This window comes from Lipotes vexillifer, unplaced genomic scaffold (assembly GCF_000442215.2).
Source record: "Lipotes vexillifer unplaced genomic scaffold, Lipotes_vexillifer_v1.1 scaffold610, whole genome shotgun sequence".
NCBI lineage: Eukaryota > Metazoa > Chordata > Mammalia > Artiodactyla > Lipotidae > Lipotes > Lipotes vexillifer.
The window spans coordinates 382659-402442 of NW_006796981.1; positions in this window are offsets into that span (position 1 = coordinate 382659).

Genomic DNA, 19784 nt, shown 5'->3' on the forward strand with positions numbered 1-19784 from the left:
CCTATTACTTCCTGCACCATTTATGACATGACATTGCCAATTTTTACATATTGAGTGAATTATGATGAGAAAATCTAGGAACTATATTGATGATTATGGAGCCACACTTGCAGTAATGGTTCAACACCTGGAATTCCCTCAGTAAATTGAAATTAAGATGATACCCTGTTGAATTGAATGTCAATATTTCTGTTCTATTGGAATTTAGAAAGGAACTAAAGGTTTACAACAGAAAATTTGTTGCAGTGATAATTTGCTACTGCACAGTTTAACCATCATCATTATAGTCACTGAAACATACTGAATAAAACACAATGACCTAGACCCAGTAGAAGGCTATGCAAATAATATCCCAGCTTCCCGAGGCAAATAAATGCCTCTTAAAAAATCACTGAAGTATAAATATTTGCTACCTACCAGAAAGGATCCTATAAACATACAGGAAAATATATATTAAAAAAAAATTTAAGGTTCATGATACTGTATAGTAATTATATGTAGCAGGAAATAAAATATTATAATTAAAGTTTTTGAGGCTTATACATATACATATGTACATACATATTGCACATATGTATAAACATATACATATATGTTTCATATGTGCCAACTATCTACAGACACAATAATGCTACATAACAAAATCACACTCAGACTCAGTGGATTATAACATGTCTACATGCTGATGAAGTGTTGGTTGATCTAGACTGTATCTGGTTGGGTAGTTCTTTTGGCCTCCACTGGGTTATGGAAAGTGTCTGTACCAAGTGACTCATCCTCCTCCTGGGACCTTCTGGGCTGGCCTGATATGTTCTTCTCATGAAAATGGCAGAAGGAAAAGAGCAAGCAAACCCAAACACACAAACACTTTTCAAGACTCTCTTTATGTCATAACTGACACCAATCACATTGGCTATGGCATATCTCAAGAGCATCCTGAATAGGAGGGCACTGCATATGTGGTGAAGAGCATGGATGTAGAAAAGAGTAGAGAATTGGGACTAACAATGCAATTTATTATATAACTGAACCTTGAACCACACAGGTTAAAACTGTGCAGGTCCAGTTATATGCAGATTTTTAAAAATAAATACTGCAGTACTACAAGATCCATGGTTGGTTTAATCTTGAATGCAGAACCATGGATACAGAGGGCTGATTATAAAGTTATATGCGGATTTTTGACTGCGTGGGGGTTGGTGCCCCTAATCCCCATGTTGTTCAAGGGTCAACTGTATATATATATGCTTAGGTATACTGGTATCACCTCGTTTACTTCCAAGGACATCTATACATTGTCTAAAGATGATTTGAAAGCCTACTCTTTCTTCTTAATAATGAATGTGCTAGCTTCGTGAGTGATAATGTTAATAAGGCTATCACGTATTAGAAGTTTTACCAAATATCAGACACTATGCAAAGGATTTTTTATTCATCACCTAATTTAATTTTTACAACTTGGAAATGTTAGTTCTCACAACCATGAAATGTAGGGGATATTAATTAATCTCATTTTAAAATCAGAAACTGAACCTGAACCAAGTAACTTAGAAAGTATGTGGAGAAGCCTGGATTAAATTCAGTTCTAAGTGATTCCAAAGTGTGTTCTGTTATTTCTGTGTACTTTACCTCTTATTACACTTAAAGTTCTCTCCACTGGCCCCAGCCACGCTCTCCGACATCATTCATCTCTCTCTCCCTTCCTGCCCAATAATTTCCAAACTGGTCCCATTTGTCTAAAAGATACTTCAAATCCTATCTCTTGATATCTCATGGGGAAAAATCTTTCTCACTTCTGGTCTACCACAGCTGTAATCTGTATCTGTCCTTAAGACATCTCATTGTGTTCTCATTTGAGTTTAATGAACTCTGCCAGCTGACAAGCTCTTAGAGAAAAGGAGACCAATCTTTATGTTTCTTCCTAGCACCTACATAGCATTCTGTAATTTTTAAATAAATCAATTAATAGACTTCAATTTTTTCCTTCAAAATTTGGACTGAATACCAAATAATTCATGGAGAAGATACCTGGCCTCAGAAGGTAATTTCATCTTACACACAAGATCCATTCAGAATGGGAGGATAACTGCTAAAAAATCCCTTTGAAGAAGAAATTTCATGCTTATAAAGGGTAGTTTATAACCAAGGAGACAAGAAAAAGGGAAACAGCAAGAAGGAAAAAACACTGAATAAAAAAGAGGATAGTCTAGAATGCGAGGAGAAAGTGAAAAGAGAAGGGAGTGACAAGTACAGTTAGCCCTCTGTACTGTGGATATGAAACTGCAGGTACGAAATCGTGTATATAGAACCACAGAAGCGGAGGACTGACTGTGGCACTGGAGCATCCATAGCACAGGGTCCTGGAACCAATCCCTGAGTACACTGAGGGATGACTGTATAAAGAAAAGAAGAAGAAGGAGGAAAAAGAGGACAAGGAGGAGGAAAAAGAAGGAAAAAAAGCAAGAAAGTAGGGTGTAGGAAATTAGAAGAGAGATAACTGAGCAATATGAAACTAAGATGTTGAAATTAAGTCATTCAGAGCTAATCCAGAGAGGACAAAAGTGAGCCATCTTATTATTTCATTGTTTGGGGAGGTTTTCTAATTTATGTTAGAAATTTTACAGGTCTCATTAATATCCTGATTGCAGTGAAGATTTGCCCAAATAGGAAACTTCTGCCTAAGTGTAAATACTTTTGTTTAATAGAGTCCATTCCTTAAACACATTTTTTTCTTATCCAACTGAAAGAAGGAAAACACCACTTAACAATCATTCACCACTAAATAACATATGGTATCTCATTTTTTCCAAGCTTCCTTGCCAGCATCAGGATTCATGGATTTTGAAAGATCAGCAAACACTCTAGTCCTGAAGCTAATGTGAAGCTTCCAGAGGTGGGATGTGTCCCAGCAGTCCACGAGAGGCCTCAGACAAAGCTTAAGGTATCTTGAGGATGGAATGTATCCTCTGGTCTCTGAAATTCCGCACTCTTGCAAGAGCAAATCTCCTTCCTTCCTTGGATGTTTCAATCTTCATATACTTGTGGCAGGAATGTTTCCCTTGAAATCTTCCAGGGTTTTCATAGTCTTCTAAACGTGTCCTAAGGCAATCATTAGAAGTTAAGATGCCTAGAAGGCCAAAGGATTTGATTTCTTTAATCAGTGTATCCAGGCCCAAAGGCATTCCTCTGTCTCTTGTTGAAATTTTAGTAGGGCCACCTACTCCCCTACGGTAGCAAGACACCAAATTCAAAGATAAGGTCTCACCAGGATCCCAAGAGCAAAAATATTCTTTTTGTAGGTGTGGAATGGAGATTTTCCTCCCGCTGTTGAAAGCAAACCAAGCACCTTTCCACTCAAATATCACGTTGCGAATTCCTCTGAAATTTGCCCTCTGTCATGTCCCTCTAGATCTTTCCTTGGCCTCACTGATTTCCAGGTTCCAAACTCCCATGGAATATCTGTGTTTCTCATTAATTTCAACAGATGTATTTCCCTTTTCTCTAAATGGAATCTTGGCATCCTGTGGTCGGTCTAGATTTCTAACCTGCAGTACTTATGTGTGTTTCTGTGGTCTTGAAGGACATTCTCCTTTGCCTCCTCTTACCACGCTCAGGAAATTAACTTGATCAAATGAGGCAGCGTGAAGCTGAGCTCAGTCAGCAGCGTATGCAGGTTCCTTACTCACCGGCTTGGCTTCCTAACATCGATCACATCCTGAGTCACTTGTGGATGAACCAGCCTTTCCCCTGAAAGCTTCCATCAGTGGCAACCCCTTGAAGCGCTCATGCTAATGGGCTCTGGTTTTGAATTCTGGCATACCAGAAACAACATGTTTATTGAACACACCTAACTCAGCTATTTCATTCAGGTGCCATAGGGTACAACATTCTGCCAACCAGAGTTGAAAAGCAGACATTACACTCCTTTCACAGCTTCAGACTGGAAGAGAAGAATTTTTCCATCCCCTCATAAATCCATGAAAAGTCCAACTCTGTGGGTCTACTGTAAGCTGTCTTAGGACAAATTGGCTAAATGGAATTTCCTAAATGGTTCCATGAGCTGCTCAAGGATTGCATGAAGAAAGAGTTCCATGGGCAAAAAAGATGGGGAAAATGTCCTAAGATGTCTCCCTCTTAGAGAATGAACATACACATGGTAAAGTTTCTAAGAAGATGGGAAGCATAGAAAATGATTTTATTTTCTCTAAACCAAAGTTTTCCAAACTTATTTGACAATGACTCATTTTAATTAAATACCTATTGCAGAGACACAGGAGTCCTTAGGCTTTCCTGTCTGTCTGGTTGCCCATGAGGATTTTGGGTATTCCCACTGTTTCTTTCATTTCTCCATTCCCTGCAGTTGCCCAGTGTGCTCTTTTGAGAGGGGGAGTTGAGGCAACATGATTTAGCTTAATTTTCGAGATGCATTATGATGGTGACAATTACCAATCAGTAACAAATAACTGCTAACAAGACAGCAGTTCTTTTCTAGAGCTTGGGGTATCCACAAATACTACTTAGAAGGCTGAGTTCCTTTTCCCTTATCAAAAAAATCATTCAAACAATCATATTTCCTCTTGAGACACCGTTTATTCAGTAGTTTCACTCATTCAAGTGTGGCTGTGGGCTGAACCTCCAAGTTTTCACGTGCCTATCTCCCTGTCCTCTTCAGAATTAGCTGATCCATCATCTCTTGAGAGAAACCCTCCCTTTCTCCTGTCCAGGAAATTCTCTGTCTATACCCTTCATAGCATTTATCATCATATGAATATTTCACTGATCTGATGACTTGTTTATTGGTTGTCTCTCCCCACTAGAATAGAATTATTCTCTTGCTTTATTCACCACTGTATTTTCAATACAGTGTCTAGCTAGAGCATTTGTTAAATGAGTGAATAAAAATAAAGGGTAATTGAATGGTCCCTGTCCTGGAAGTCAGAAAATTGGCTTCTGGGGCCACCTTGCAGCTATGTAGGCAAGGAAGGCAGGCCTCTGTGCTCTGGGCCTCATGAACAGGGAAGGCAGCACACAGATGGCCTCCAACAGCTCCTGCTTCATGCTTCTGTGGTCCAAGTTCTTGAGGATCTCACATGGCCTGGGGTTCAGCTTTAGCAAATCCTTATTCTATTTAAGCTAATTTTTTTTTTTTTTATCACAGCAATTACATTCAATCATTTGAAGATCTAGGTTATAGTTTCATCTGATAAAGCCATTTGTTTGGGGAACATTGGGTCCTTGCAGACACAACTTTGTTCTCAGTCTAGTCTATCTGTCCCAGACATTGTCCAAACAGACAAACTGAGGTAAATATGACTTGACTCCATTCATGGTACTTTGCAACTTCTCTTCTCTCCCAAGGAAAGGCTTAGAGGTGCAACAATAATATAATGTATTGTCCAAACCAGGGCACTTCTGAGAGCAAAAGAGAGTTCTGTTAATAATTACATGCAGGAAAAAAGGTCACTCTTTGTTTTCTAAAGCCCAGATATTGTCAAGGAAACAGAGTTATATACCTGTTAAAATTTTATATACCTGTTAAGATGTCTTCATTGGTAAGATGAAGAGCCATCAATATTTTGGCTTCTAACATGCATGTTATGAAAAAAATGTTTTGATAATGTCATAATTTTATCTGTTTTCTTGATTTTCACAATGCCTTTTTGATGCAAGTGACAATAGTCAGGGACTGGGTAGGAAACAGAATTTCTCTGGAAAGCATTTAACTGAAAAAAAATTAATATGGGGCTATGCACAGAGATGAATAGTTTTTTTTTTTACTTTATTTACATGTGTATACATATGCATATATCTCTGTAAATACCACTTTATATATATTCACTCTATTATATATATATATACATATGTGTATGTATATATACACATCTATTAATATACTTTTAATTAATAGACTTCAATTTTTAGAGCAGTCTTAGGCTTACAGAAAAATTGAACTGAAAGTATAGAGAATTCCCTTATACCTCCCCTACCAGGCACAGCTTTCCCTATTATTAACATCTTGCATTAGTATGGTCCATTTGTTATAATTGATGAACCAGTACTGATGCATCATTATTAGCTAAAGTCCAAAGTTAACATTAGTGTTCACCTTTGTGTTGAATGTTCTATGGATTTTCACAACTGCATAATGACATGTATCTATCATTGCAGTAGCCTACAGAACAGTTCAGTGCTCTAAAAACTCCTGTGCTCCACCTGTTCATTCTTCCCTCTACTCTACACCTCTAACAAACACTGATTTTTTTCCTGTCTATATAGTTTTGCCTTTTCCAGAATGTCACATAATCAGAATCATAGAGCATGTAACATTTTCAGATTGGCTTCTTTCACCTAGCTAATATGTAGTTAAGTTTCCTCCATCTCTTTCTATGACTTGATAGCTCTTTTTTTTAATCACTGAATAATACTTCATTGTCTAGATGTACCACAGTTTGTTTATACACTCACTTATAAAGGAAATCTTGGTTGCTTCCATTTTTTGGCGATTATGAATAAAACTGCTATAAACATTCATGTGACCATTAGTTTTCAACTCATTTGAGTAAGAATCTAGGAGCATGATTGGTGAATTATACAGTAAGATTATGTTGACCTCTGTGAGAAACTACCTGTCTTTCAAAGTACTATTTTGTATTCCCACCAACAATGAGGTTTCCCGTTGCTCTATGAATTGTGGGTAGTTTTAATGGAAGCCACAAAAGATGTCGAGCAACTCAGACTAGCAATAGCCAAAAGCCGTTACCACTCCTTAACCTGAAGGGCAAAGGAAGGAAAGCAGGGTTAGCAAAGCCCAGGGAGAACTGGAACCATGAAGGACCCATAATCATGGAGGCTCAGAGCCACTGCCAGGAAAGAGGTGCCAAGGCTGGGTGGGGCCAGGGGAATACATATCCTGATTTCTTTCTCCTCTTACCACTGTTCGGCCAGCACCTCCATTAGCTGAGCCAGGTAGAAGCTAGAGAAAAAGGGAATTCCCTTGATTTTGTCAGTAAGGGTCAGTCCCCAGGGATGCAGAGCAGGGCAGAAAAAGTGGCTGATGAATCTGCAAGGGACAGGGTACACACAAGCATTACAAAATTATGGTCACAATACTATAGTAAGCAATAACGTCATGAGCAGTATTGTTTTTTGAGGAGTTTTAAAATGGTGCATCACTATTTTTCTGTAGAGTGTGTTACTGAGTCACTTCTAAAACCTTGTGAAACAGGATCAAGAGCTGACATCACCAGCAGAGTGGAGGACATGTCTCCAGGACCTCCTTTCCTGCTTGCTTACCCTGGTGGGTGTCCCCTAACAGTCCCAGGCAGGTGGGTCTCTACACGACTTCAGATCTTTAGGGATGAGGTAGTCTTGTCCTTGTCTATCAGTTATAGTGCTTAATAATGCTGCCTTTGCATGATTGTTTCCAGGTGAAATTCCATTAAAATCCAGTGTCTGTCCTCTGAATCTACACAGTGGTGTTATACTCAGCAGCACTGTTGGCTGTCTTGTTAGCTTCCTTGTCTGTTAACCCCCTTTTGTTCAATCAGGTAAAGGACTTTCTTATGAATGTGGAAAAAACAAAACCCAAAACAACATTCATTGTCTTTGCTTTTTTTTTTTTTTTAAACATCTTTATTGGAGTATAATTGCTTTACAATGATGTGTTAATTTCTGCTTTATAACAAAGTGAATCAGTTATATATATACATATGTTCCCATAATGGTCTTTGCTTTTTAATCTTTGATATACAGGGTCCTCCAGAGCACTGGTAGAGGGTGGTATAGAAGGGAGAGGGCACTTCTTTCCTTAGTTCAGAGTTTCTCAACCTCAGCACTATTGACATTTGGGGCTGGATAATTCCTCATTGTTAGAAGCTGTCCTGTGCATTGTAGGATGTTTAGCAGCTTCGCTGGCCTCTACACATAAGATACCAGCAGCAACCTCCCTAGCTGTGACAATCAAAAGTGTCTCCAGACAACATTGCCAAGGGTCCCCCACTAGGCAAAATCTTCCCCAATTGAAAACTACTGTCCTAGTCAAAAGGAGGCACTAGCTTATGCCAGCCTTGTTGCCATAGTAACTTACCATGACCTCCATTACTTGACACAAACATGGTTCTGTTCTTTGTAACTAAAAGGTTTTACAACCTGGATCCCAACTGGTTACAAAGTGCCACCTTCCAGAAAATTCTGTGGGGAGTCGTTGTATTTTCTGACCCAAACTATCTTTCATACTTCACTGCCCTTCTACTCACACCCACATAATTCTTGGTTTGATCCTAGCTCTCCTTAGCAGATCTCAGCATCCCTTGTGGTCATATGGGTTGGATCATTGGTGATACATCCAACTGCTATAGAATCTCAAATGGCAGTTGGAATAAAGACTTAGTGCTCTAGAATTTCTATGCTGTACACAATTAGAAAAAAAATGTGTTGGTGGGGGGGGAGAGGAATACTTATTTGTGCCCTGACCCAATCATAAGTCATCAAATACTGACCCCTCATAATTTACCATATCTTACACAATGGTCCTTGTTTATTCAGTGGTCTTGTTTATATTGAGAATATAGAAGCTTTACTCTTGTCAATCTTTATCTTCCTTCAAGTGTTGGAGGGGGAAGAAATTCTCAAATTACTCCTCCTTTTACACTGGAGGCAATTTTATTTATTTTTTATATCCTGCCTCATTCCAAAAAAGGTTTTGAAGAGAATGAAGACACTGGATGGCATGGGTCAGTGAGAGAGCAACTGGAATCGACATTCCCCAATTCAACACTATTTTCTGAAACAATGTCAAGCCCTTACAAGGATGGGAAAATAACAAAGTCACATACCGTGAAAGTCAAGGATTCTCTCTTAGGGAATAAGTGTCCTCAAGCTACTGTCTTCCCAGTACATTTGTGAGCTTAACAGTTTGGAATGTCAACAAAAAGGGGGACTGGGGGCAGAGGGACAGAGAGCTGCAAGAGGCTTCACAGCCCACTCATTGATCAATGCAAGGAAAGGAGTCAAAGCTGGAAGCTCTTTGGAAAGAGTGTGCAAACTAACCACTTTGAATCAACAGGCAAGAGAGATTTATCTCCCCCAGATATGCACAAATCACAACAAAGAATCCTGAGTAAGCAGATCTCCTGAATGCAATACTCTATAGGGAATGAGGCTCAAAATCTGTTCAATAATATAGTGACACCCTGTGTTGTCTGTCTTTCAACATCCCTCACTAACCAAACTTCCAAATGTTCAGTTCAACCAGGGAGATGTAATTCGTCACTTTATTTCCAATAGTGTTCAAGACCAAATCAGGGCTTGAAGTTTTCTATGCTGACTCACAGTTCTAAGAAAAGAGTGAGCGAAAGAAAAGAGAAAGGCAAAAAGGAGCCAAGTAACAGTATGTAATGGATCCAGTTGGGGTTACTTAGTCTGCCATGGTCTTTCAAAAGAGGAAGTGGAAGTTTAAAATCCAGCCTCTAAATGGAAGTTCAATCATCAGGGAAGGTTTCAAGCTCGTCAGACCATAGAAGTCATCAGAAGCCCTTGCCACAAGTTGCTTAGGATACCCTCAGTTATTAACATGCTTCAAAAGGGTCTAAAGGAGCAGACTCAAAATCACAGGCACACACTCTGCAGAGTCAGCTGTCACTTCAGCTGGGGGAGCAGAGACCTTGGAGCAGCCTATGTTGCTGTGACCCAACACCTTGGCTAGAAACAGGGCTGGAAGCGTAGGCACAACCTGGATAGATCAAAGACATGGAAAATGAGGATGTCAGTTTAGCTAGTGTAGAGCATCACTGTTGATTGATATTTCCAACTGACCTAAGTCAATTCTATCTCTCACAATTACCAACTCCTTCTTTATTAATATAGGTAGCTATCAGTAATTAGAAATAAGTAAGGCCACCTCCCCTAAAGCTCCCCACCAGTTACTATATAACAATAAAAGCAATTCTCAGAGACAAATTTGACCCCAGTACAAATATCTATTTGCAAGCAGGTACCAAGTGCTAGGAATTCTTGACTGCTAGATATTTATACAGAGCCTTGGGTGGAAGGTTCACTTGAAACAGAGGAAGAAATATTCCAGTGGCAGAATTCAGGCCAAGTTAGATTAAAAAAATCCTTTTATAGACAGCTGAGTGAGGACCATTTCATATTCCTAAGCTGAAGATGTTAGTCAAATGTTTGCAGATTCTTGGACTCATCCATCCGCTTCATGCAAGATGGTTGCTTCCCAGAGCATCTCCCCACAGCCCCCATGGCTTGAACAACCCCAAACCCACTAATGGGACACAACTTCTGATACCCATTATGCTAATTTACCAGGCTTCTGATGTTCACCAAAAACAAAGAGAGCTTAAGGGCTCATAGGAGGGCTTTTGAAGTATAGCAGTGTGCTAGCAAACTGGAATTCAAAATGGGAGTGTTTGCTGATCGCCATTGAATAAATACTGTCACCACACTGATTTCAAGTTATTAACATGACACCCCTGAATGTGGAGTTAGAAAGGGATGTATACAACCAGCTCTTATGAGCTGGTTCAAGTCAGCACCTGAACACCACTTAGTGTGGTCTTATGATTTGAGTTTTCCAAATTCTGACTACCCTAAAAACACCCAATGTTAACAAATAGCTTTGTGTTCATTATCTCATGTTGCATAAAAAATTACCCAAAAAGTTAGCAGCTTAAAACCAAATGCATTTATTAACTCAGTTTTTGTGGTTCAGGAATCTTGGTAACACTCAGCTGATATTCCTTTGTCTCAGGGTCTCTTAAAAGGCTGTGATCAAGGTATTGGTCTTATTCATGGTCTCATTGGAAAGCTTGACTGGGGAAGGATCCACTTCCAAGCTCAATCTAGAGGGTGTGGTCTCAATTCCTGCCAGCAGTTACAGACAGGCTGCCCACAGTTCCTTGCCATGTGGATCTCTCCCACTTCCTCAGCATAGCCAGCATGGACAAAATGCCAGTGAAAGAGAGAGAGTGCCAGGAAGAGAGAGAGTGAAAGCAAGCTGGAAGTCACAGTGCTTTATAAACTAATCTCAGAAGTTACTCCCATCACTTTCCCATATTCCATTTGTTGGAAGCAAGTCACTTGGTTCAGCCCACACTGAAAGGTAGGGTTTCACATGAAGCAGGAATACCAGAAGGTGGAAATCATTGGGAGCTATTTAAAAAGAACATACCATAAGCTCCTAGAGTATAGTCAAAAATTAACTCCCAAGAATATGTCACATTGTTCATGCTGAAAGTATTTCAAATTAGACTAGAAGCAATATAAATTAAGGCAATACAAGTTGAATAATAAGCTCAGTAAATGTTCAATAACTCTTCCTCCTCTTTCTTGTCTCTATGGTATGGGAGCATTGAAAAGGCACAGTTAGAGACTGCACCCTGGTAACTCAAGAGCTCCAATTTGGCCAATAAAAGTTGAAAGCTTTTAAAGTTCTTTAAGACACTTGCCCTCTTCTCATCACCACAGACCTCATCATTCCCTGTTGCCTTACATACAACAGATTCACACTGTTACATTGCCACTCCGGTTCCTTCATGATTTGTATAAGGGACCCCTTGACACTGATGATTGTAATCTTCAGATAAACCTCTTTTGAACACTATTTTTAATATCTTCCCTTCCACTAAGCTTATTTGTTATTCAACAAATACTTTTCAAGTACTTCTTGTGCTTAAGAAAGTACTAGGCAAGCCATAATACATACAGCTCAGTAAAATACAGCTCCTTGGCCTGACTAAATGAACTATGTCTCATTTTATTTTCTCATTTCAAACTCTGCTGTTCCAAAGATGGTCAATCTGGTGGGAGAAGAAACAGCAAAGGGTTGGAGAAATTTGGGAAATAAAACCTTATTCATTCCTTGAGCAAAGGAGTCCTCATCACACCCCACTGAAGCTTTGTAAGGTGGCCCAGGAAGACCCCCAAAGCACAGCTGATATCATAGACAAGAACAGTGGTTCTACAAGTGTGGTCCCCAAACCAGCAGCTTAGCCACCTCTGGAAATGTGTTAGAAATGCAAACTCTTGCTCTCTATCCCAGACCTTCTGAATCAGTAACTCTGGGGGTGGGTCCCAGCAATTTGTGTTTTATCAAGCTTACCAAGGGATTCTGATGGATCCTCTAGTTTGAGAATCACTGTGCTAGGACATGTCAGAGCTGAAAGATATCGTATGGATCATATGCTCAATTCCCTGACTCTACAGAAGAGGGAATGGAGGTGCTGAAAAGTGGCACAACTGATTAATTTCACCTAGCTAATGAGCAGCTGCCTCCGTCAAGCATGGGCATCTTGAGTCGTGAGATTTCAAGCAGGTCAGGGGCTGGGCTCCCTGTCAGCCCTGGGCTCCCGCCTAAAGCCATTCCTTGGCTCCGAGTGTACCCAGCACCTCTGTCCAGTCATGCACAGCACGTCGTGCCAGGTCTGCAGGTGTGGTTCATGTACTCAGAGGTGTGCCACTGGAAGAGTTAAACAATTACCAACCCTTGCTGGCCTTTCTGCTCTTTAATGCCACATACCTGTCACATTAACTGCAAAGGTGAGCTCAGACAGAGGCTATGATCACACACCTCCCTGGACACATGCCAGTGCTGAGGGGCCCAGGATTGGGCTGCTGGGGCTGCTACCTTATTTACACAATTAACGTTTAGACAATAAACCCGAACCTCCCCAACATACCACACCCTGGAATACAGGATCATGGTGAAGGGCACAGAATTCCTGGTATATTTCAGGCATAACATTCTGAATCACCGTATGGAATGACCAGACCTCACAAAGGCATATTACATGAGTTGGTGAATAGGCTGTAAATAAAATAACAACAGGAAACAGTATTTATCAGAGCAAAAGTTCCCTTATTAAGTAAGAAGAGGGACAGATGTTTTTACCTCCATCCTTCCATATACATGGAGGCTGGGAGAAAGAGATGAGAAGAAAGTCCTCTAGAATTTTTCCAAAGTTATTTCTATGAATGGGACTAGAGAACAATAATAAAACTATAAAGCATATGTCCTTATTTGGGCTACTGGATACCTTTTAAGTTTTGTTTTGAATGCTCATGTCAATTTCCAAACATATAGAATGAGAAATAGAGGGAGGTGAGGAATGGGTTATTCTGGGTCTAAAGCTACATGTTTACAAGCAAATGAATTTTGGTGACATTTTGTAGGAATGATCTCTGAATTCAAAAGTACCCATTGTAGCAAGAAAGTCTGTTTTGAATAGTGCTTCTCAATGGGGGACAAGAGGAAGATCATGGTCCTGAACCTCAAAAGCATTTTAAAAAATGCAAATATTCCTCCTCAGAATACAGAGTAAAACTCCTGGGTCTGGGAATGGGGGTATCTGACACACAGTGCCGTTTAGTCTTGGCACAACCACCCCCAACTCTTCTCTGACTCCAACAAGGGTACAAAAAACGTGAATATGTAATTCATAGAAATTCTGAAAATCCACAATATTAGATTGTTTTCCTGAAACAGAGAAGCCAAATCTTAATCATCTCTGAATTCTTACACCCTAAAGCAGAAATCTAGAACCAGTGGCTCCTGCTATGTACAGACATGTTTTACACAGTGTTGTATACACAGTGTTTAACTCATTTTTAAAATAAAGTTTTGAATTGGCTAATGCAGCAGCAGGCTATATTTTTCAAAGATGATTGCAACACTAGTTCCTGGCCACATGCACTTCTAGAGCATAACCTTGTCACTACCCCATCAAAGGCAAAATCTTGGGGCTTCCCTGGTGGCGCAGTGGTTGAGAGTCCACCTGCTGATGCAGGGGACGCTGCTTCGTGCCCCGGTCTGGGAAGATCCCACATGCCGCGGAGCGGCTAGGCCCGTAAGCCATGGCTGCTGAGCCTGCATGTCCGGAGCCTGTTCTCCACAATGGGAGAGGCCAGAGTCCCGCGTACCGCAAAAAAAAAAAAAAAAAGACAGAACCTTGAATCTGGTGGGCTTTTGACTGCTTTGACTAATATAGTCTGGCTGGAGTGATACCACATGACTTCTAAGGCTGGGTCCTATAAGGCCATGCAGCTTTCTCTTTGTTTGTAGGAGTACTGGTGCTTGAAGCTCTGCCAGGAAAGAAGTCCCACTACTGGGAGGCTGCTGATGTGAGGAAGTGGGGCCACATGGGGAAGCGACAGGTAGTTGATCCAAGTGGAAGCTCTGCTCACTGAGCCTTCCCAGCCCAGGAACTAGACGTGGAAGTAAATGGACCCCAAATGAAGCAACTGACAAAGGATTAATCTCCAAAATACACAAGCAGCTTTTGGAAATATACAATATCCAAAATATACAAGAAGATTTTCAGTATCATAAAAACAAACAACCCAATCCAAAAATGGGCAGAAGATCTAAATAGACATTTCTCCAAAGAAGATATACAGATTGCCAACAAACACATGAAAGTATGCTCAACATCACTGATCATTAGAGAAATGCAAATCATGGGGATGATTCCAGACCCCAGCCTTTGAGTCTTCCCATCTAAGGCTTCAGACCTGGTGGAGGCGACACAAGGCATGCCCACTTTGCTGGTGATTTACAAGCCAAACAATCCATGAGAATAATAAAATGGTTATTTGTAAGTGGATAAGTTTTAAGTTTTTTTTTTTTTAAGCATCTTTAATGGAGTATAATTGCTTTACAATGATGGGTTTCTGCTGTATAACAAAATGAATCAGCTATACATATACATATATCTCCATATCTCCGCCCTCTAGCATCTCCCTCCCACCCTCCCTATCTCACCCCTCTAGGTGGACACAAAGCACCGAGCTGATCTCCCTGTGCTATGCAGCTACTTCCCACTATTTATTTGACATTTGGTAGTGTATATATGTCAATGCCACTCTCTCACTTCATCCCAGCTTACCCTTCCCCCTCCCCGTGTCCTCAAGTTCATTCTCTATATCTACGCCTTTGTTCCTGTCCTGCCCATATGTTCTTCAAAACCATTTTTTTTTTTTTTTTAGATTCCATATATATATGTTAGCATACAGTATGTGTTTTTCTCTTTCTGACTTACTTCACTCTGTATGACAGTCTCTAGGTCCATCCACCTCGCTACACATAACTCAGTTTCACTTCTTTTGTCGGTTGAGTAATATTCCATTGTATATGTGTGCCACATCTTCTTTATCCATCCACCTGTTGATGGACACTTAGGTTGCTTCTATGTCCTGGTTATTGTAAATAGAGCTGCAATGAACATTGTGGTACATGACTCTTTTTGAATTATGGTTTTCGCAGGGTATATGCCCAATAGTGTCATTCCTGGATTGTATGGTAGTTCTATTTTTAGTTTTTTGAGGAACCTCCATACTGTTGTCCATAGTGGCTGTATCAATTTACATTCCCACCAACAGTGCAAAAGGGTTCCCTTTTCTCCACACCCTCTCCAGCATTCATTGTTTGTAGATTTTTTGATGATAGCCATTCTGACTGGTATGAGGTGATACCTGATTGTAGTTTTGATTTGCATTTCTCTAATGATCAGTGATGTTGAGCATACTTTCATGTGTTTGTTGGCAATCTGTATATCTTCTTTGGAGAAATGTCTATTTAGATCTTCTGCCCATTTTTGGATTGGGTTGTTTGTTTTTATGATACTGAAAATCTTGTATATTTTGGATATTGTATATTTCCAAAAGCTGCTTGTGTATTGTGGAGATTAATCCTTTGTCAGTTGCTTCATTTGTAAATATTTTCTCCCACTCTGAGGTTCTCTTTTCATCTTGTTTATGGTTTCCTCTGCTATTCAAAAGATTTTTAAGTTTCATTAGGTCCCATTTTTTAATTTTGTTTTTATTTCCTCTAGGAGGTGGGTCAAAAATGATCTTGCTGTGATTTATGTCATGGAGTGTTCTGCATATGATTTCCTCTAAGAGTTTATAGTATCTGGTCTTACATTTAGGTTTTTAATCCATTTTGAATTTATTTTTGTGTATGGTGTTAGGGAGTGTTCTAATTTCATTCTTTTACATGTAGCTGCCCAGTTTTCTCAGCACCACTTATTGAAGAAGCTGTCTTTTTTCCATTGTATATTCTTGCCTCCTTTATCAAAGATAAGCTGACCATATATGTGTGAGTTTATCTCTAAGTCTTCTATCCTGTTCCATTGATCTATATTCCTGTTTTTGTGCCAGTACCATACTGTCTTGATTACTGTAGCTTTGTAGTATAGTCTGAAGTCAGGGAGCCTGATTCCTCAGCTCCGTTCTTTTTTCTCAAGATTGCTTTGGCTATTCGGGGTCTTTTGTGTTTCCATACAAATTGTGAAATTTTTTGTTCTAGTTCTATGAAAAATGTCACTGGTAGTTTAATAGGGATTGCATTGACTCTGTAGATTGCTTTGGGTAGCATAGTCATTTTCACAATGTTGATTCTTCTAATCCAAGAACATGGTATATCTCTCCATCTGTTTGTATCATCTTTAATTTCTTTCATCAGTGTCTTATAGTTTTCTGTATATAGGTCTTTTGTCTCCCTTGGTAGGTTTATTCCTAGATATTTTATTCTTTTTCTTGCAGTGGTAAATGGGAGTGTTCCTTTAATTTGTCTTTCAGATTTTTCATCATTAGTATATAGGAATGCAAGAGATTTCTGTGCGTTAATTTTGATATCCTGCAACTTTACCAAATTCATTGATTAGCTTGAGTAGTTTTCTGGTGGGATCTTTAGTAATCTCTATGTATAGTATCATGTCATCTGCAAACAATGACAGTTTTACTTCTTCTTTTCCAATTTGTATTCCTTTTATTTCTTTTTCTTCTCTGATTGCCATGGCTAGGACTTCCAAAACTATGTTGAATAATAGTGGTGAGAGTGGGCAACCTTGTCTTCTTCCTGATCTTAGAGGAAATGTTTTCAGTGTTTCAACATTGAGAATGAAGTTGGCTGTGGGTTTGTCATATAAGATCTTTATTAGGTTGAGATAAGTTCCCTCTAAGCCTACTTTCTGGAGGGTTTTTATCATAAAGCAGTTTTGAATTTTGTCAAAATCTTCTTCTGCATCTATTGAGATGATCATATGGTTTTTCTCCTTCAATTTGTTACTACAGCATATCACATAGATTGATTTGAGTATATTGAAGAATCCTTGCATTCCTGGGATAAACCCCACTTGATCATGGTGGATAATCCTTTTAATGTGTTGTTGGATTCTGTTTGCTAGTATTTTGTTGAGGATTATTGCATCTATGTTCATCAGTGATATTGGCCTGTTGTTTTCTTTTTTGTGGCATCTTTGTCTGGTTTTGGTATTAAGGTGATGGTGACCTCGTAGAATGAGTTTGGGAGTGTTCCTCCTGCTGCAGTTTTTTGGAAGAGTTTGAGAAGGATAGGTGTTAGCTCTTCTCTAAATGTTTGATAGAATTCACCTGTGAAGCCATCTGGCTCTAGGTTTTTGTTTGTTAGATTTTTAATCACAGTTTCAATTTCAGTGCTTTTGATTGGTCTGTTTATATTTTCTATTTCATCCTGGTTCAGTCTTGGAGGGTTGTACTTTTCTAAGAATTTGTTTCTTCCAGGGTGTCCATTTTATTGGCATATGGTTGCTTGTAGTAATCTCTCATGATCCTTTGTATTTCTGCAGTGTCAGTTGTTACTTCTACTTTTTCATTTTTAATTCTGTTGATTTGAGTCTTCTCCCTTTTTTTCTTGATGAAAAAAAATGATAATGGTTTATCAGTTTTGTTTATCTTTTCAAAGAACCAGGTTTTAGTTCTATTGATCTTTGCTATTGTTTCCTTCATTTCTTTTTCATTTATTTCTGATCTGATCTTTCTGATTTCTTTCCTTCTGCTAACTTTTTGTTGTTGTTGTTGTTCTTCTTCTTCTTCTTCTTTCTTTAATTCCTTACATGTAAGGTTAGGTTGTTTATTTAAGATGTTTCTTGTTTCTTAAGGTAGGATTGTATTGCTATAAACTTCCCTATTGTAGGATTGTATTGCTATAAACTTCCCTATTAGAACCGCTTTTGCTGCATCCCGTAGGTTTTGGGTCATCGTGTTTTCATTGTCATTGGTTTCTAGGTATTTTTTGATTTCTTCAGTGATCTCTTGGTTATTTGCTAGTGTATTGTGTAGTCTCCGTGTGTTTGTATTTTTTACAGATTTTTTTCCTGTAATTGGTATCTAGTCTCATAGCATTGTGGTTGGAAAAGATACTTGATATGATTTAAATTTTCTTAAACTTACCAAGGCTTGATTTGTGACCCAAGATATGCTCTATCCTGGAGAATGTTCCATGAGAACATGAGAAGAAAGTGTAATCTGCCATTTTTGTATGGAATGTCCTATAAATATCAATTAAGTCCATATTCTTTAATGTATCACTTAAAGCTTGTGTTTCCTTATTTATTTTCATTTTGGATGATCTGTCCATTGGTGAAAGTGGGGTGTTATTGTCCCATACTATGATTGTGTTGCTGTTGATTTCCACGTTTATGGCTGTTAGCATTTACCTTATGTATTGAGGTGCTCCTATGTTGGGTACATAAATATTTACAACTGTTATAACTTCTTGCATTGATCCCTTGATCAATATGTAGTATCCTTCTTTGTCTCTTGTAATAGTCTTTATTTTAAAGTCTATTTTGTCTAATATGAGAATTGATGCTCCAGCTTTCTTTTGATTTCCATTTGCATGGAATATTATTTTCATCCCCTCACTTTCAGTCTGTATTTGTCCCTAGGTCTGAAGTGGGTCTCCTGTAGACAGCATAGGTATGGGTCTTGTTTTTGTATCCATTCAGCCAGTCTATGTCTTTTGGTTGGAGCATTTAATCCATTTACATTTAAGGTAATTATCAATATGTATGTTTCCTATTACCATTTTCTTAATTGTTTTGTGTTTGTTATTGTAAGCCTTTTCCTTCTCTTGTGTTTCCTGCCTGGAGAAGTTCCTTCAGCATTTGTTGTAAAGCTGGTTTGGTGGTGCTGAATTGTCTTAGCTTTTACTTATCTGTAAAGGTTTTAATTTCTCCATCAAATCTGAATGATATCCTTGCTGGGTAGAGTAATCTTTGTTGTAGATTTTTCCCTTTCATCACTTTAAATATGTCCTGCCACTCACTTCTGGCTTGCAGAGTTTCTGCTAAAAGATCAATTGTTAACCTTATGGGGATTCCCTTGTATGTTAATTGTTGCTTTTTCCTTGCTGCTTTTAATATTTTTTCTTTATATTTAATTTTTGATAATTTGTTTAATATCTGTCTTGGTGTGTTTCTCCTTGAATTTATCCTCTATTGGACTCTCTGCGCTTCCTGCACTTGATTGCCTATTTCCTTATCCATATTAGGGAAGTTTTCAACTATAATCTCTTCAAATATTTTCTCAGTCCCTTTTTTTTTCTCTTCTTCTTCTGGGACCCCTATAATTCGAATGTTGGTGTTTTTAATATTGTCCCAGAGGTCTCTGAGATTGTCCTCAATTCTTTTTTTTTTTTTACTTTATTCTGCTCTATGTTGTGGCCTCTCACTTTGCGGAGCACAGGCTCTGGACACACAGGCTCAGCAGCCATGGCTCACGGGCCCAGCCGCTCTGCGGCATGTGGGATCCTCCCGGACCAGGGCATGAACCGCGTCCCCTGCATCAGCAGGTGGACTCTCAACCACTGTGCCACCAGGAAAGCCCTGTCCTCAATTCTTCTCAATCTTTTTTCTTTATTCTGCTCTGTGGTAGTTATTTCCACTATTTTATCTTCCAGGTCACTTATTTGTTCTGCCTCAGTTATTCTGCTATTGATTCCTTTTAGATAATTT